Genomic DNA, 20,588 nt, shown 5'->3' on the forward strand with positions numbered 1-20,588 from the left:
TCATCTCCCCTCTTCTTCCAGATCCCTCCTTCCTCCTGCTCAAACTCTCTTCTTCTCCTCTTCTTCTTTTTCCCCCTTCATCTGACATTTCTTCTCTTTATGTTTCGCTTTCCCGCCGCTTGATTCTCCTTCCTGTCCGTCCTCTTTTGCACATCTTCCTCTCTCCAACATCCCTCTGCCGTCTGTGTCTGACTTGCTGTCCTCTCCCCCTCTGTTCAGACCAGTCTCAGTGGCACTTCCTTTCTTCTACATTCCCTTTTTCTCTCAGCTTTCTGTTGTCACATTTTTTTTTCTCTTTTAGTTCAATTTAACTGCCAAATACTGTATTGGCATAAATATAAGACAGCATTTTTACTCTTAATTATGGTGGAAAAAACTGGAGTCATCTTACTTCCCAGGAGTAGCTTTCAACAAAAACACAAAGAGGTGTCTCTCTTTGTGTTTTTGTATCTCGCAGTCTCTGTCACTGTTTTTATATCTCACTGTCTCTGTCACTGTAGCGGGGGCAGCACTGATGCAACGGGCATCCCGCCAACTGTTCTGCACTTAGGGGGACGAAGGCATCAGGTACCTGTGACAGCCCCAACCACGGAAATGGTTGGCCAAGTGTCCCTCAGACAGGCCGCAAGGTGCGTTTCAAGTATTGATGATAAGTGTGTCCTGCATATTAGTTCTTGTAGCTAGCTGTGTTCTCCATCAACACATGAGCCGAGTGATCCACCGCTAAGAGTTGTCACGGTCTGGTTTTACTTCAGGAGGCTGTGATTCACAGACTCTAACTCCTCCAAACTAAACAACAAAATATGTTTGCATAGAGACGTTACCTTCTAAAAGCACACGTACATGTTTTTTTCTGCTGTTTTATGTTTGATGTTTGCTTCGGCTTAGGCAAGTAAAACTACTTGGTTTAAGCGGAGAAAGAGTTTTAACATCCTCGGAGGTGATGAGAAGATCAGTAACATAAAAATGAAGCTACAGCCAGCAGCCCTGCTCAATCGCCTGAAGAAAATGTTGGCTTACGTTTCATACGTATCCTATCCGCAATTCTAAAGTGACATAAGGAGTTGACTTCAGCCGCTACCCTACTCCACAACAATGAACATGAAACACCAATATAAAGTTTTTTTTTTTTTCCATTTTTAGTGGACACCTTCTGCAACCCAACCTGTCTGAGGTGGATTTCCCCCAGGAGAAAGCTTTATAAACTTAACAGCTAAACTGACCATTTCAGATTATTTTGAAACAAAAATCTTAAGGGGGGTTCTAAAAGTTTTGATGACTGAGTGCCAGCATATGACTTTTTCATGACATACTAACACATTACAAAAACTCTTAACAATCAACAGTGATATAGCCTATGTAACACTCATATTACATTATAGTTTACTAATTTTTAATATATGTAAAATAATGAAATAGAGACAGAACAGTGTTTGCTAATGATTAGTGATGCGTGGTTGCCTTTTGTAGCAAAGCAAATTTTTTCTTTAAATTTTTTATCATTTCATTGGTGAGGAAATCTGCTCCTATAAATTTCGGCAACAAAGTGAATAAGGGTATTTTCTAAAATTTCAAACTATTCTTGTAAATTAAAGGGGCTCTAATGAGTCTGTAACAAATCATATTTCCAGTGAAAGCATTTTCACTAGAGGAAATTAAAGATTTACGTGACATTTGACATATTTGCTAGATAAATGATTTCAGTGACCAATCAAACTGTTGGCTGGTTTTATGTTGATAAACTAATTGATTTAATAAGTAATTGTTTCAACTCTAAATAAGCAAAAAGAAAATTGTAAGACACTTTTGTGAAACTCAACTGTGTATTTCAAGGACAGCTGAAGGTTTGTCAATACATGAGGACGCTGGCTGATGCTGATATCTGAGCAAGTATATATCTGTCTGTCCATCTGTCTGTCCGTATGTGTGTCCGTCCTATTCTCATGAACGTGATATCGCAAGAACACCTTGAGGGAATTTGACACAAACCTCCAGTTGAAGTGAAGAATAAATTGATTAGAATTTGGAGCTTGCAGGTCAAAGGTCAAGGTCAGTGTGATCTCACAAAGGCACAGATTTTATGCCTCCACACCGGCAACACCTGTGGCATAATGGAAAAATATTTTCAGGTTGTCCACCCATCTGTCCATCCCTCCTTCCCTCCGTCCATCCCTCTTTCTCATTCTCATGAGCACCATATCTCAAAATAGCTAAAGCTAATAAGATAAAATGTTGAAACGATGATATCTTATATCTAAAAAGCCAAAGGTCAACTTACTGTGACATCATCATATTCTGCATAAAATAATTTTTTGCCCAGTAATCAAAAGCACATCTCAGGAACAGAAGGGTAGACATTTGGTCAGATACCGAATTGGTAAAACTGTAATAGAAACTTGACTGGTGCACGAACGCATACAACTGCAGTATACCCATTACCTCCTGCTGGTAATTCTAGTTATCATTAGACCTTCCTGGTAAATAATGTTGTTTAGCTATTTTTATTGATGATTGATCGTCATTACGTACATTTGGTTACTCACATGTGGCAACTGTAATGCCTTTCATTGTGTGCCTGTTTGCGTCACATGAAATCAGGACAGTAATAGCTCGCCGACAGATAAGAGACATTAGGAATGAGAATGAGCATAAAAATAGGCTTATCTGTTGTTTGTTTTATTGTGTCATAGTGGAATAAAACCCACCCATGCATCTGATAGCCTGACAAAAAGATGATGATGTGGAAATTTCTTTGCTTTCTCTCGACTACTTTGTCATTAGATGTTGGCTCACAGGAGCACAGGAGCCCTCTTCTATGCACAAATAAGAAAACAGCAGAGCAGAAGTGCAGTCATGTTTTATTTCATTTCAGTGAAGCTGTAACAATTTGACTGTCACCCTTGTGTCAGCAGCATTACAGTATACCAAATTAATCAGTCCTGTGCACATTATACCCTCTTTCTATTGACTGGGAAGGAAAAAGACCACCTTCACTGTCACATGAATATGAATAGTTCCATTCATAAAACCATCTTTATATGTGCACACAACCTCTGTTGGTGCCGTCCAGTAGAGTAAGTCCACGGACTTTGCTTAGTGAATTATCTTACTACTTATTGTCCATGTACATCACACAAGATGTAGAATACAGCAAGCAATGACTAGTCAGGGTACAACATGCAGTCTGCCAGGTCTCTCAGCCAAGTTGCAGTAAAAACGCTGATCACCTAATCTGACACAGCGACCATTTCAAAATACAAAACTGCCATGTAGTCTTGTTCTAGCATTGTCCTGTTGAATTTATTTACTACATTTATTTCATTGACATATACCAATAACTTCAAAGCTGCTTTATACACCATTTCTGCAGTCTTTCTTATTTTCAAAATATCCAACAACAAGTGCTGCATAAAGAAGGGGGATTGTGGTGTTTTATAATCACGCTATTTCATATTCATGCCAGAAGAGTAACTTTCTCACGACATGTGTTTTAATCATATTTTTCTGTTTCTTTGAAATTATTTTTTATAAATCTGTTAACTCATTCGCAGCATTTCCTGTTAAGCATTTACGCCAGTTTGAGTGTATGTGTGTATGATGGAATGTACGTGTGTGAGAGAGACAGAGGTAGAGAGAGTGTGTGTACTTGTGGGTGTGTGTGTTCATTTCCCTCGCAGCAGCAGGTCCAGAGGCCTTGTCCTCCAGCAGTAATCTGATTGTGGCAGAGCGAAGGAGACATAATTGTCTGCAGCAGGTCACCGCATAGCAAACAAAGTGTGTGTGTGTGTGTGTGTGTGTGTGTGTGTGTGTGTGTGCGCGCTCTTCTCTCCTCTTCTCTTTCTCTTTGCTTCTCTCCTCCCCTTGCTCCTGCCTCTCCTTTCCTCTCTCCTGTCTCCCCCACCTCTCCTGCCTCCTCTCTTCCTCTCTAACCTCTCCCCTCTCCTTTCCTCTGTCCTCCCATCTCCCCTCTCCTCTCAATGTCAAGAGAAAGCTGACAGTTGGGTCTGATGCAGCATTATATTTTCAGCTCTATGGAAATGTGCTCACACTTATTTACAGTTGCCAAGAACACACACACACACACACACACACACACGCAAACACACACACACACACACACACACTCTCTCTCTCTCTCTCTCTCTCTCTCTCTCTCTCTCTCACTCTCTCACTGTCAAACTTCCTGCTGCCACACACACTTTGGCCCCTCTTGCCCTCTCACTCTAGCCAGATGGGTACGAGGGCAGATAAACAGTCAACAAGACAGACCAGAGGAGAGCGACTCAGACTGACATCTAGACAAGAAAAAAGAACAGACTAGCAATTCTTTTGACCCCAGATAACCTCTGACCTCCACCCAGCTCACCGCTTCCCCAGGTCACACACAAATGCAGACGCATCCATGGTAGCTTGATCTCTAGCATTTTTGGATCATCTGACATCGAGTCCCTGAGGCTCTCCCCTTTATCTCACCCCGAGTCAGTCAAACAGCACTTTCAGACAGAAAGACAGAGAGATAAAATTCTTCAGGGTGAAAACCTTACAAGTTATGAAAATCCAAGTATGTTACGTAAAAAGAAAGAATGGCAAAAAATATATATTCCCAGAACAACACAATATAACACACCATCTAGTATATATTTCTATGTGGATTTTTGCATGTCTGGGAAAATACTTTTGTTTTTTACCAAATCAGCAAAGTAAAAACATCATGCCTGTGCCTGTATGAAGAGTGACTCTTTAAGGCATAGTCATTCTTCAATGTAAAAACTAGTGTCTTCTTCTCTATTGTGTGGAGATGTTAAGTCGTCTCATCATTTCTTTCATAAGTGTATATTTTAGGCTTTGATGACACACTTCTTGGAAAAGTATTTTACTTTGTCTCCTAACATTTTGGAGGATAAGGCCCTGATCAGACAGAGTAAGTTTTAGCAGCCTGGGGCAGGTTTTTGCTTTCAGTGAGTGCGTTTACATGGACAGTTTAATTCCCTTTTCATTCAGAATGAAAGTTCATTTATTAAAAGTGATCTTGTAAACACCTAATTCGGAATGAAAATGACCAACACGATTGAAAATTCATTCCGATGTAAGGGGCTGGAATATTCTGTTTCTAATTCCGAAGGAAAGAATTTCTCGCACTTGTATACACTCATTCCTCTTTAAGTTCATTCTGGTCTTTCTGTGCATGCTTGTTTCCTTGCCCTTCTGGCATGATGACGTATATAGCGTGCATAGCAATGGGCTGAGACGGAGCAGTCGGACTCGTTGCACTCGCCGGTTTCCATTTGCCACAGCACGGTCTTGTATCTCCCTTCTCCTCCTCAACAGACAAAGCATTAGCAGAACAAGGTTGTCGTACTGCTGCTTCAAGAATATAAGCAAAACAAGCCCTAAAAAGGCACTAAGAACGGCGTCGTCAAGCACCTTGTTATCCGGAACGAGGACTACAGTGTTTTCTTCCGGTAAACGTAAACACGTAACATCCCCTATCCAATCAGAAATCTTCCCTGCCCCAAACCTTGCGTGGAACTGAATACAGGTGATTAAAAGGCGATTAAACTGATCTCCCGTGTAAACCCTCATTCGGAATGAATATTTCCCATGTAAACTACCTGGAAAAACTTTAATTCTGAATAATTTCATTCAGATTTATTTCATTCTGAATGAGAAGCCATCATGTGACCCCACCCAGTGAGAATGAAGGATTTTGCTTGATGAGCTTGCGTGGCTGAGTGCCTCACCTTTTTCCACGCTATGGGCCTTGCATTTTTGCAGGAGTACCCTGAACACCTTGATTTAATAAAACTTTAACTCAGATTGAAAAGCGGCAGACATCATTTGTGTGTGTGTTTTTTGTTTTTTTTTTCATTGTCCAATCAGATAAATTGAGAGGCACAAGTGGTAGGGTACATGGTTTGGGTCAAAGGTAAAGTGTGTAAGTGTGTTAGGGGGATCTAGTGGCGTCAAGCAGTGAGGACTGCAGACAGCAACCAGCTGAAACTTCTTCTGCCTAGAATTCCTTGAGTGTTTATTATTCAGGAGGATTTTAGCTGGAGCTGAATTATCAGCAGAGGTCTCCTCCTCTCCAGAACAAACAGACCAGATGATTAAAACAAGTAAAAACACTCATAAAGCAATATCACATTACAAATCAGTAAATCTCCAGCATTGTTGGCATGTCGGAGATGGGTGGTTTGCCCACCACATTGTGCTTACCTTTATCCTGATTCAGACATTCACAAGGTTTTTACTGGGAGCTGAAATGAGGACTCTTCCTCTGCTAAACAAACAGACCCAGAAACTTAAACCTGTAAAAACACTGAATAAAGCTGTTTCATGTTACAAATCAGTGTTTTTCCCCAGACTGCTTGTTGCAGGCTTCTAAATATGGTGGCTGGCGCAAAAACCTGAATGGCCCTATCTAGAGCCAGTGTTTGGTTTGTCCAGTCTGGGCTACTGTAGAAATATAGCGATGCAACATGGCAATCTTTGTAAACAAGGACCTGCTCCCTATGTAAATATAAATGGCTCATTCTAAGGTAAGGAAACACAAGGATTTTTACTCTCAGGTGATTATGCACTGAAGGACATAGACTTATTGTATGCCATTTCTGCCAATATATCCCCCTAAATCGAACAGACTGGTCTTTTAAGCCAACGTTAGCTCACTTTCATCATCACACTGGGCAACCTGCAAGATATATCTGAAGAGCCTGTAGCCTCAACTACTTTCTATCATTTTACCAACCATAATTAGGCCGGACAGTTGACAGCAGACTGTCAAACTGTCCCTGACTCATCCTAAAATAAGCCTTGAACTGACCATCATCCAGACGAGGCTCCTGGACCAGCTGGTTGTACTTCCTGTGAATTATTTTTCTGAGGCTCTTGAGTACTACCCTGGGAATCCAGAGTTCTCGCAAGAGCACAATTTGAATTTGCTCAGCTAGTCACTCTGGCAATCAGTAATGATGCTCATTACCCATGCCGTTGGAGCCGAGCTGCACCAATCACATCGGTGTATCTGATATAGGCAGGCCAGAGGCGAGTTAAACAGATGACGACAGCACTGTGACGACGAAGTCCGGAATCAGTCAGTAAACATTGCAAGATGACTACGGATGAACACCAGTTGTTTGAAATGGCTTTGGATGATGAACGAGATAGAATTGGCTTTTTCTCTAAAAGAGGAACAGAAGACGGCGCTCGAGTCTTTCCTTAACAAGAAGGATGTTTTGCTGTTTTGCCGACAGGATACGGCTAGAGTCTAATCTACCAGTTAGCGCCACTGGTATCACTCTGGATACGTCACCCTGTGTATTGTTCTGACTGGTCGTAGTGTTATCCAATTGCATGCAGTGATATTTACAAATGCATGCTTGGTGCCGCCCCTCGAGTTGGGCCATTTGCATTACTCATAGCCAGACCCTAAATCTTTCTAGATTTGGGTCTAGATTTCCAGGCTACTCGAGTACCCCAAACTATGTCCGTTTTCCTGTGTCCAGTCCTCAAGTGCCATCCACCTGCCCATATTTTATGCAGATTTTAAGGTACTGATCCTACTCCTAGCAAAATGGCAGTTAAGCTAAGGTTAAGCACAGGATTCTGTGGTTGCCTTACAAGCAGCAACCTGCAAAAGGCACTGGGTCTGATCAGAACTTAACTGTGGGACACCAACAACCTTGGTTTTGTTTCGTCTCATACAGCACTTATGGTCAAATAATATGTCAAATATAATATTATCCTGACCTAACCTTAACCATCGCCATTTTAGTTGCCAGTTTATTGTTAATTTTCTTGGATGTTTGACCTTCACTGTGCAGAATCATGTATGTGCAGACTAGTTTGGCACTAGAAGGATGTTTTCACCTTAATGTGCTGAAGGAGGAAAGTCTCTGTACTCAAATCTGAGTTTAAGAAGTGTAAGATGTGAAGCCAATCATGGTTCAAAATGCAACTTACATAAGTGTGGTAAACTTAAAGGCTCTGGTGCACATACACTGAGACTGAAAAGAAGCCTTGAAATTGGTTACATTTATTTATTCATAGATTCATATTCATGGATTTTTCAATGACAAAAAGGGAGAGAATGCAATTTCAAGTATTTTTGATAAGGTTCTTGATATTTTTTTATTGTAGAAAAATCACATCAGGTACAAATTATTATTCAAAGCAGTATTTTCATATTGGTAAATTATGTCTAGAGGGGATCTTACACATTCCTCTGAAACATGGATAGTTACATAATTAGGGCAAAAAAAAAAAAGTGGTTCTTGCTTAATGGCTCTACGGACAAATCCAGCTTGTAGGTGGAAGCATACAAGCCACCATTTCTGCAGTGGCATCCCACTTGTGAACACATGTATGTTTAATACTGTCATGGATGTAAAAGATTTTAATTATTAAGCACTTTTATGTAAATATACTATGTTTTGGAGATGCTGTGGAACCTTTTATATGTAAATAAAAAAACACAACTCAAATACATGAAATAAAGGCTATAATGTAAAACACAAACTTTTCAATGAAATTTAGTCCAGTTGTAACAGACTTCTTGGCTGGGCTGAGCTGTTATCAGCTGCTCCAACTACAAACCTCATAACAAAGAGGGAAATCCACAAGCCTCTGCTCTGCCCACAGTTCATGGTTGCGGATCATGACCAACCCAAACAGCTCTGCTTCTACTGTCAGTGACAGTGTGTTTAGTTGGCAGATGTGCCACCACAGAAATGATGCCTTGGAGCCAGTGGAGTAGTGGTGTACCCACCTCTTTTTCTGGCTTTCTACAGTATACCCACCTATCAGCCAGAAAATCCCCATCGAAATCCATTGGAGAGTTTATCCAACCCGTCTACCTAGCAGTGCACCCGCCTCATTGATGCTACCAATTGACCTATGGCTAAGCCATGCCCCCCCCCCCCACCCCCACTCACTCGGACAAACTATCAACATTCAGTGACCGGGCGCTATGGCAGGTGTCACAGTACACAGCATTTCGCAGGAGGCAATTGATGATTTTTGGGGACATAAGGATCAGATGCCATTGAGAAGTAAACAAAAGGGCCTAAACTACACACTGGAGGGATATATTAATCATTTTATTGTTGAGAAGGTCAATGAAAAGCTTAAATTACAAGCCAAAATTTACAGGTCACAGTGTACACTTGTGAACTGCATCTCGTTGCCGTCACCATAAAAGACAACAAGTTAAAGTGCCACTGAAGTTTAGGTTTTTGACTCAGAATATGAGAAAAGGATAATGGCCTTTTTACCATCTTTACCAAGAGTGTCTCTCCGTTAGTTTGGTGCTACAGTATTTACACCAAATCATTCAGCATAACGTTTGTCGGGTCCATGTCATTGGTTTGACAGCCCATTGGTTTGACATCCCATTAGTCCGACTGTCCGCGGTGCTGAACGGCAGGGCGTATGGTGTGCCGTGACCGGCTTGAGGCGGAGCAGGCTCACGGCTTATGTGTTTGTCACTTTCTTTATCATTTTAACCCACACCATGATCTTTTCCTGACCCTAACCAAGTGGTTTTTGTGCCTAAACCTAACCAGACCTTAACCACAGGGCGTCATGATGATTTCGGAACGGACTTCGGAACAATGAGTTTAATATGGTTGGAACAATGGGATGTCGAACCAATGGGCTGTCAAACCAATGGGCAGTTCCCACGTTTGCCAACCTTTGTTATCTCTGCGATTACAGATAAGTTAATGGAGCTAAGCTCCAGAAGTTAATATTAGCTTAACTAGAGCCCTCAACAGCTAACAATGATGTATGATCACTAAAGTACAAAAACTAGAACAAAATAGGCTAATGAACTCCCAGCAAACAAGGTGACATGATGAACAACGCAGCTAGGAGCTAACGTTAGGCTAACTTTAGCTAACGTTAGCTAAAGATGTTAAAGATAACTTTATATTTCTTTCCAGCAAAGTGACAATATGTTGCCTCAAACACGATGTTGACTTACCTTAAAACAGATGTAGACATCCTTGTTAATCTTATTCACGTTGAGTTGATGTTGTGGTCTGACTTTACCGCACAACTTTATCCAAAGGAGACACTTTTCTCGGTTGAGATGTGGTTTAGGAAAGGGTAAAAAATACACCTCGTCGCCCAGCTTCTCAGGATACCTTGTGTTGGAGTTGCATGTACCCCATGCAGACTGTTTGACCATTTTTAAACTTCAAATCTCCAAAAAAGCACATAAAACCGAACAAAACTGACTTTCTGTAATGCATTTCAATGAACGTCCAGACAGAGAATTTCGAGTATATGGGAATGGTTATAAGCACTGTGATTGGCTCAGCGCGTTTGAGGGCTGGACTTATAGTCCAGGCAAAATAGCCTTTTACGACAGACTAATTGTAAGAGAATTTTTTTCACCATTTATCATTTCTATGAGGTGTCCAGAACGACATACTAAAAGTCCTAAGAAATCCTCGTTGCGGAAATATGTTTAATTCTCATCAATCCTAGATGTGTGCCAATATGGCCGTACAACAATACACCCAAATGGGCTTATTTTTTTCTTTTACTCCTATCACAATGAAACTTTCCAGAATGAAAGTAAACATGAAAAGTAAAATTTTTTTGTATTACAAGTTTTTTTGAAAATAAATTTGAATATGCAAATGAGCTCAAAACTCATTAAAATATGGCCAAAAATATACCCCAATAGGCTAATTTTTCCCTTAACTCTTATCACAATGAAACTTAACACAATGAAAGTATACATGAAAAGTAACATTTTTTGTATTACAAGTTTCAGGCGCCCCGAGCAGTTGGGGGGTTTGGTGCCTTGCTCAAGGGCACCTCGGCAGTGCCCAGGAGGTGAACTGGCACCTCTCCAGCCACCAGTCCACGCTCCATATTTGGTCCGGACGGGGACTCGAACAGGTGACCCTCCGGTTCCCAACCCAAGTCCCCATGGACTGAGCTACATATTTCCGCAACTAGGATTTCTTAGGACTTTTAGTATGTTGTTCTGGACACCTCATAGAAATGATGTAGAGTGAAAAAAAATCTCTTACAATTAGTCTGACTTTTGGGTCCAAAATGAGCTAGATTTCCTGGACTATTAGCCATAGGTCAGTTGGAGCACACATCACACAAATCAGCCATCATTAGAACAGGTTATTGATAAGCAGAATTTCTGAATTTTCCCATCACTTTTAAACTTGTAAAATTGTTTTTGAATGCTCACTCATTCCCAAAAAACAGATAGATAGACTATTAGGCTAGCTATTGTTCACGTCCTTAAACAACAATTTTCATTTGCTATAGATGAACAAGGTCATATCTCACATCTAGTTAGAAAACACCTTGCAATGGGATCAACTATAATACAGCAATCTGTGACTTAAAGCAAATGTTGACCAGGGTCGTAAGTAGGGGGTCAGATCACCCCTGCTCTTCTTCGTACCCCCCCTACTTTCAGCCGGCTAGCTCGGACCACACCCATATTTGAACTCAACCTTAATTTTGATCTCAGCTCAAGAAACAATACCAGCTGTCACAACATTTTCACAGCTGGTTGCAATACATTTACTTTTTTTTTTTTTGCTGTTTATTTTATGTCCCACAAAATATTACATTTGCAGCATTGTCCTCACCAAAAAAAAGTGCTACATATTTTGCAATGGTAGGAGACGATGTGGCTACATAAGTCTTAACACTCACATGACACTGAAGGATGATGCAAAGTAAATTAACTCCATGGACATTTTATATCCATGTTCACAAAAAAAGACTATACTGAGTTGAAATTGAATGCATTTTCAGGTACTATATAATTTAGCAGAGAGAATGGATGAATGTGACATGTCGGACTCTTCAGTGAGTACTGTGTGGCTATAGTGTGGCAAGCAGAGCCTGACTGTGTTGATTTTGTATTATGAGCTGAGGTGATTGGGGAGTTCAGGTGAGAGAGCAGAACACAGAGTTACAGATAGACATAACACAGAGCAAAGAAAAGACTGTAATGAACACTGACAGCTTCTCAGCAGTGATGTTCAGATAGGAGCACATATGTAGCAGCAACTTTCAAAAAACTCGAAGGGCTTGGTGTTTGTTTTTCATGATACAAAAGTTCTCATACTTGATTTTGACCGATCCACATCCTGAGTAACTTCTTACCTTTCCTACGCAGTCTGTCAGATCCAGCCAGATATTGCTGTAAGAATAAACTAAACCTATTGCCACACATTACATTTCAGTGTTTTTATTCCCATCACACCATGACATTAAAAACAATTAACATCTGTCACAACACAATGAAATCCAAAACTGTGCAAATGATTTCCTGTCTAATGGGAACCACACGGTGAACTGATTTTAGCACCATGTGAATGTGTGAAACCAAGCCAGCTGTGGCAACTGTGTGTGTTTATCTGAACAGTGCAACCATGACACATTTATGAGACACACATTTTCTCTCTGATTAATCAATATGTTACTGGCTTCAGCTGTAATTAGTTTACTTTTCTGGACAAAATGACACTTAAGGGGTAGCACCAGGGGTGGAAGTAACGAATTACAAATACTCACGTTACTGTAATTAAGTAGATTTTTTGGGTACTTGTACTTTTATGAGTATTTTTTTCAAGTGTGTAATTTTACTCATACTTGAGTACAATTTACACCATGTAATCTACTTCGCTACTTTTAAAATCATAAGTCGCTACTGACTACGCCCACAATTTGAATTAATATTCAAACCTTTCATCCGCATCTTTGTAGCCAATAAGGCTGTCTGATCGTAACCGCGCCAATTAATCTATGACGTAAGGAAAGGACAACTCGGCTGCAGCAGGCACAGGTGTCTGGCGGTAACATACCTACACAGCGGAGTAGCTCTAATTTATGGACTGAAGATTTGGAGACAAAGAAGCCAAGGGTGAGTGTCCATGCGCTCCACGCAAATCCGTGAGCTCCGCATTGCAACATAGCGGCTTACCAGTGACAGAGAAGTCCAACTCCAGGTCCAGTAGTTTCCTCTTTCATTGGTGTCATGACTGCCCAGTAGTACCTGGACAACCGAGCCGTGGCGGCACACAGGTATGTGGCGTGTCAGAGGAGAAACGAGCCGTTCACATTTCTCTCTCTGTGGCAGGTAATGGCCTACAAACCTCACCACACTTTAGGGACTGTTCTTTACTCATGAAGGGACTTGTCAGGGGAGGAGGGTGTCTGATTGATTTTTATTTTATTTATTTATTTTATTTTGATCCCCCCCTATGTTAATCACTTATTGATGCTGTTTTTGAAGTATGAATAAGTCAATAAGTAATTTATTCCATTGAAATATCAGTGATGTATTATAGAAAAGTGATTTATCTTTTTATAAATGACAAAAGGCACATCTGCCTCATTTTCGCTGTGGTATCGTGATACTACTCAGAACCGTGATACTTTCACTGGTATCGTACCGTGGGTCCGAATTTTGGTACCGTGACAACACTAGATGTCACAACAATTCCATTCGGAGTCGCGCAGTGAGGCGGCTCGGGTGCCACTTAAAAAAGTGTTCCCACTTTTGGGAGTGGGGGAACACTGCTCTCTCAGAGGCCCAAAGTGTTCCCCTACTTCTAATTTTACAAATTAAGCACTGGTTATTAGTTTGGCTAAGATAAGTCTGCAAAGATATTGTCACTGCCACTGGTTTGCCTGATATTAAAATAAGACGGAGCTAGCTAACGTGTGCGCGTGCGTACATGCATAATTAAGCTACAATTCTTAGAAATGTTTTAGCTTAATATTTGGACAACCACTGTCATTACAATAAATTAAATCTGTAGTCATTTAATACTCACAGGCCTACATTCAGCAGGCCTATATTTTGTGCTAGAGTGACGCTATGTTATATGAAACATTAACGATGAAAATTAACCATGCCATGTTAGCTTGTCGGTAAGGGGGGTAAATAGTGCTCCAAATTCAGGCTAACGTTTAGCATGGAAAACAGGGCACAAGCAAGGGGTCCCTTGTTCTCTTACTTCAAGATACCTGAATGAAGATGTTTTTGTATGATAAGCGTTACCCCTTTACAGACACATCCACTTCACTCTAATCCCTTGCAGTTTTGTGCAAAACACATGCGGTTATTTTTGCGTGCAGTATTTATGTAATTTCGCCTATTCTATTTTATTATTCCTGCATATTAGGGTCCTTAAACAGTATTACAGTTAGATAAATTGGGGCTGACTGGAAAGCTGTGACTCTTGTGGAGTCAGCGAGCCCCATGTATTCATGTGGGTGCCATGTGTTTACACTCTTGCCTCATAATAGGCATCATTGCAGTAATTTCACTGTATAAGGTGAGCTGTTTTTGATATTTTGTACAGGTGAATCGAATCGAATCGAATGCCTGCTCTTGACGACACAATAAAACATCCATCGGTTGAAAGTAATTAATACTCTGAGTAGTTTTTGAGAAGAGTACTTTGTACTTTTACTTAAGTATTTTTTAAACACCAGTACTTTTACTTGTAATTGAGTACAATTTAAGCAATGTAACAGTGCTTGTACTTGAGTACAAATTTTCAGTACTCTTTCCACCTCTGGGTAGCACAGATGTTATTTAGTCTTTTTGTTTTCATTAGAACCAGAATCTTACCACACCAATGCCATCAGCTGATTTTGACCAACAAGTATAACCTGTGTAGCAAGCCTGATATCTTACAGCTTATGCAACAGTGCTATAGAATTCCACTGACATCCAAAAATTGTTGCACTTACACACAAAACAGTGACGCCCTGAATTCTCAAAATGATCACTCTAAGAAGTTCAGTGTGTTCTCTAGGAGTGTTTTTCTTAAATTTACACGCATTTCCCAAAGCAACACTTCAGAGTGAGGGCATGAGCACGCAGTTCAGAGCTTCTTAATGTCGGCTGTCTGTAGTGCTGAAGATGTTGCTGAGTACACTTTAAAGTAAGTCTCTAGTCTGTAAGCTGTGTTGTGTACTGAAAATAAATACATCACAAAGTGTGAGTGTTGTAAACCATACAAAAATGTGTTACATGTGGAATTGTTCGGCACTGTTATTTTCTGTACTGGACCTGCTGTGTGTGAGTGTGTAGCAAACAACAGAAGCAACATGACTAAAAATAAAAGGTGCGATACAGAACCTGAAGACAACCCCATCGGGAAAATGTCATTTCATCCTGAAGAGATGCGTATATTAGGTAAGGAAAACAGGACAAGAGGAAGACAATGATGACAGAAACTGTCAGATTACACAAATCAGTCATTGAATTAATGTGTGTGTGTGTGTGTGTGTGTGTTTTCTAATTTAAACACTACTACCCAGTTTATCATAAAAGTATAGACTTAAAATTGAATAAAAACAAACATAGGCCCAATCCCAATATACCCCTTGCCCCTACCACTGAGGCCTCACTCTCTTTTGCGTGGTCACATCTAGGTGGATGGTGTCCTGATCTTCTTGTCGGGACAGAGGAATAGGGTGAAGTGTTAGGGCTGCATGGCCCTGCAAATGGAGGTTTTTCAGAGGCACACTCTATACCAAGTGTTATGAGAAATGAATGACAAGATGGCTGAATAAGCAACAAAAGAAACCCATAAATGTATTTTCTGCAATAATAAACAAAAAAGAAAAAAAAACCCATAACCATTGCAATATCATAGTTTAATGTTCTTTCAATGTATTAAGGTCCTTTTCTCAATGACAGGTAGGCCTATAACAAAAGAAAGTATGCTGATGTGGGTAGCTAACTAGTTAGCTAGCTAGCTGGTCATTGTCACTGCCAATATGTTATGACAGTCCCATATTTTGACATACCTCCATGTTGCATTGCTACCCCCCTTTGATGGCATATGACATCCAAAATTTAGTCCATCAGCAAAGTTGCTGTACTTGTTACTGCTTCTCTGATATCAGTGCAGACTGGCAGGGTAGGAGCACGGGTTGCTAATGTTAGTCTATGGAAGCCTGCTAGTGGCCCGGTAATGAAGCAGGGTTTTTTTTTTGTTCGTTTTTTTTTGTTAATGACTTATTTTGATCTATTGATAGTGTGAAACCTAAAGGCCCAAACATACTCAGGCGGAACGTACGCGGAACGGACTCCGCGGAGGTCCGCCCGGACTAAAAGCAGACGTCCGCAAGCCCTGTGCGCGCAAAGCTCAGATTTTACGACCGCGTGGACTCCGCTCCGCGCACCAGTGTACACAAAAGACTGTTCGGCATGTATTTTTCACATCGCGGGGATTTTTCACGGACATTTTTATAGGAAACTACAACACGGAAGTCTGCTCGACTATGGAAGCCCGAATGACTGCAGACATTCCTCGCGGAGTCCGCTCCGCTTATAGTACACCCGAGTCTGTGAGCACCTTTAGTTGTGAACAAATTGCAAGCATCCTGACAGCTGCAAAAGGTAGCCTACAGCCCACAGCAAATGGTGGCATATTAGCATTATGTGGCAACACTCGTTACGTATATTTTGAGTGGCACCCTCCGGGGCTGAAAAATGAAGCAGACACAAAAGTGCCATAACTGCAGTTCTTTGAACGGTTGCTTTTAGCTGACTCCTGGAGCTGGTCAATCCCCATAGACCTCCATGTTAAAACACCCAATTTTACAGCAAAAATAAACATGTTTACAGGCTCTACATTTTTGGTCTCTATAGCTAATTTACCCATTCATGAGATGGGTGGACATACAATTTCTAGGGGTGCATTTTTATATAACTCACCCATTTACATTTTATAAAGGCTCAACGTTACGCAAACTTAAGGGCAGGCCACATTGAATGACAGGCCATCTGACTATAGTGTTCTTGGCTTCTCAGTCAGATCCACCCCTCGCCCAAACATGGTCACCTCTGGCTCCAAAAACACAAGATGGCAACAGCTGAATGCTAAACTTGAATAATTCACAAACAGATGCCTGATGTAATAGTAGCTACATCCATTATTTTAAAAGTCTATGGTCTATTAATGTAACCGTAAAGATGCTCTTATACCTCATTTCCACGGATTGGTTTGGCTGAACTTGACTGAAGTTGACTCACTTTTGGTACCAGATTAGCTTGATTTTGTATTCCACTGGAGATGGTACGACGGGGTACCATCTCCTTTTAGGTGATAGCCACAACGATGCTGCGTTAAACGATGCTGCTGTGACGTCATCTTCAAGGCAATTCAATCTCTTATTGCACTTGGCTCCACCTGGGTTTTGGTTCCACTGGTATCCAAACAGAAGAGCATCAGCTTTTTGTTAATCAACCAAGGAGTGGTTTTGCAGATTGCCATTTTTTTTAACATTAGGGGGACTATTAAAAAATGTTGGGTCTGTGCAGGATGTCCTGTTTCGTGAAAGTTATGATAATAGTGCAGAGTCTCTCTGACCAATCCGTGTTCTGCAGTGTTTTAACTCCAAGCAGAGTATTGTTTAATAAATAATAACCTGGATTAAAAAAAATAAATAAAATAATTTGATTCATATTTGCCGTCATCAGTGACCACGGTTACCAGGTTTAATAATTATCAGTTGAGGGATAATTCACATGACCTTGCTTGTCTCGTCTCGTCTCTCGTCTCGTCTCGTTGTCCTCCGCTTATCTGGGTCCGGGTCGCGGGGGCAGCAGCCTCAGCAAAGAAGCCCAGACAGTCCTCTCCCCAGCCACCTCCGTCAGCTCTTCTGAGGGAACCCCGAGGCGTTCCCAGGCCAGCCGGGTGATGTAATCCCTCCAGCGTGTCCTGGGGCGGACCCGAGGTCTCCTCCCGGTTGGACATGCCCGAAATACCTCCCAAGGGAGGCGTCCGGGAGGCATCCTTACCAGATGCCCGAACCACCTCAACTGGCTCCTCTCGATGTGGAAGAGCAGCGGCTCTACTCCAAGTCCCTCCCAGATGTCCGAGCTCCTCACCCTATCTCTAAGGCTGTGCCCAGCCACCCTGTGGAGGAAACTCATTTCGGCTGCTTGTACTCACGATCTCGTTCTTTGGGTCACTACCCAGAGCTCGTGACCATAGGTGAGGGTTGGAACGTAGATCAACCGGTAAATCGCTCCTGGGCGCTCCTGCGGTCTTGGGGTGCCATACCGCCCCCCTTCCCCCGCAGGGCTGGCCCTGGACCCTGGTGATGGTTTTCATAAACACACTGGGAGGGTTCAAATACACGCATGCATGTTCGATACTTCAGCTCCGTGACGCATCGCAAAGAACCGATGGGATCACTCCAAAGGGGCCCACTTGCTTCTCTAACCTACCACACCGCGCTGGCAACTCTTCTCTACAATCGGGCTTTCCCCCTCCACCAAGACTCTCACATTTTTGGTGTTCAGTATAGACTTCTCTTTTGTTTTTGTTTTTCAGTACAGTATAGTAGACATGTATATGTTTATTTTTGATAATCTGCATGGAGCACAACCACCTCAAGGCCACAATACATCAGCTACACTGCCTGTTTCTCCCGGTTTTTTTTTTTGTTTGTTTGTTTATTTGTTTGTTTGTTTTTCCTCCTTCTTCTCCGCATGCACTGTCACTATATAACTCAGGACTTAAGCACCTGCCCCCTCCCCCTTGCTTGTTTCCTTACTTTCCCCTTGACACACTTTGGTGTATCACGGCCCTCTCTGGCTCATATTAGGAAGTTTTTCCAATAAAGGCTGTTAGGCTAGTCTCCAGGGAGGGTGGGTGACGGTCACAACCACGCATTATAGGTATAAAAAACTTGACTGCAAGATTAACAGTGCATCAATCTTCACAAGAACCTTACACCCTTTTGTGGCACTAAGCTATGAAGACCAATGCAGACAAGTAGAAAAAAAAAAAAAAAAAAAAGACCAACCGGTAAATTGAGAGCTTCGCTTTCTGGCTAAGCTCCATTTTCACCACAACGGTCATCACTGCTGACGCCGCCCCAATCCGCCTGTCAATCTCCCGCTCCATCCTACCCTCACTCGTGAACAAGATCCCGAGATACTTAAACTCCTCCACCTGAGGCAGGACCTCCCCTCCCGACCTGGAGTTGGCAATCCACCCTTTTCCGGCTGAGGACCATGGCCTCAGACTTGGAGGTGCTGATTCTCATCCCAGCCGCTTCACACTCGGCTGCAAACCGTCCCAGCGAGAGCTGGAGGTCACTGTTCGATGGAGCTAGGAGGACCACGTCATCCGCAAATAGCAGGGACGAGATCCTCCTGTCACTGAACCTGACACCCTCCGCCCCTCGGCTGTGCCTAGAAATTCTGTCTATGAAAGTTATGAACAGAACCGGTGACAAAGGGCAGCCCTGGCGGAGTCCAACCCTCACCGGGAACAGGTCCGACTTACTGCCAGCCACGCGAACAAGGCTCGTGCTCCTTCGGTACAGGGACTGGATGGCCCTTAGCAGAGGGCCACCAACCCCATACTCCTGGAGCACCCCCCACAGGATGCCCCTGGGGACACGGTCATAAGCCTTCTCCAAATCCACAAAACACATGTGGACTGGTTGGGCGAACTCCCATGCCCCCTCCAGCACCCTGGCGAGGGTAAAGAGCTGGTCCACGGTTCCACGTCCGGGACAAAAACCATATTGCTCCTCCTCAATCCGAGGTTCAACTATCGACATGACCCTCTTCTCCAGCACCCTGGCGTAGACCTTACCGGGTAGGCTGAGGAGTGTGATCCCCCTGTAGTTGGAACACACCCTCTGGGGTGAGGGACCTTGCTTGTGTATCCTGAATTTTCCTCTTTCTGGAACCATGACAGCCATGCTTTGAAAAGAAGTGGAGCTGAGTCAATGTCTCTTCATGTCTGATGTTTCACCATCTCATTTTAACACCAGAACTAAAAGATTTGACTGTCAGAGCACTCTTTCAGTCAATTACAGATAATCTGTTTCATGTGTGAGGTTTTTTTTTGTCAAGTGGGTGATTCCTGTCTCCAGCCCTTCTTCATTTTCTTCTTCAAGCTAGTTTAGAACTATATGTTTGAGCAGCCTCTCTGCCTGAACAGTGTGCTGGGGTTTTGTAGTCTGGAGGCAACATTATCAATAACCAGCTGTCAGCCCCTCTAACTGAAGAGTTGGCAGAAACCTCAAATGAAGAGCTGACCAGACGTGAGAAATATACAGATGGAGGAGACCATAATGAGTGAGGAAGACAGAGTGTGTTTTTATTTGTAATTATCTGCATGTGTGTAAGGACTTCTACCTGTGTTGAAGAGCTCTTGGTCCTGTGTTTGTATCTGTGACACGGGGTGATCAGTGCACAAAGAAACATGTTCTGTGTCTGAGTTGCTTGCTGCTGTTACACGACAGCACTGCAGCAGGTGGATCCCACAGGAACACAGTCATGGTGACAAAGGTGACTGCAGCAATAATGAAGAGGCACTGGTCTGAGGCAGAGGGAAGGACAAGGACTTTGTATTAAAAATATCTTTCCAAATTCATGAACTGAAATGAGATACTGTTCCAGTCAACATTAAAAATGTTGGTAACACTTCATAAGTCAGCCCGCGTTTTAGAGTGTACCTCTCGCCCACTTTCCCGGGAGTTAGCGTATAACTTCCGGGAACTTACATGTACTTTCCCGGGAGTTAGAGCATAATTCCTCGTGGTCACTT

Source organism: Epinephelus lanceolatus, chromosome 5, assembly GCF_041903045.1.
Source record: "Epinephelus lanceolatus isolate andai-2023 chromosome 5, ASM4190304v1, whole genome shotgun sequence".
Taxonomy (NCBI): Eukaryota; Metazoa; Chordata; class Actinopteri; order Perciformes; family Serranidae; genus Epinephelus; species Epinephelus lanceolatus.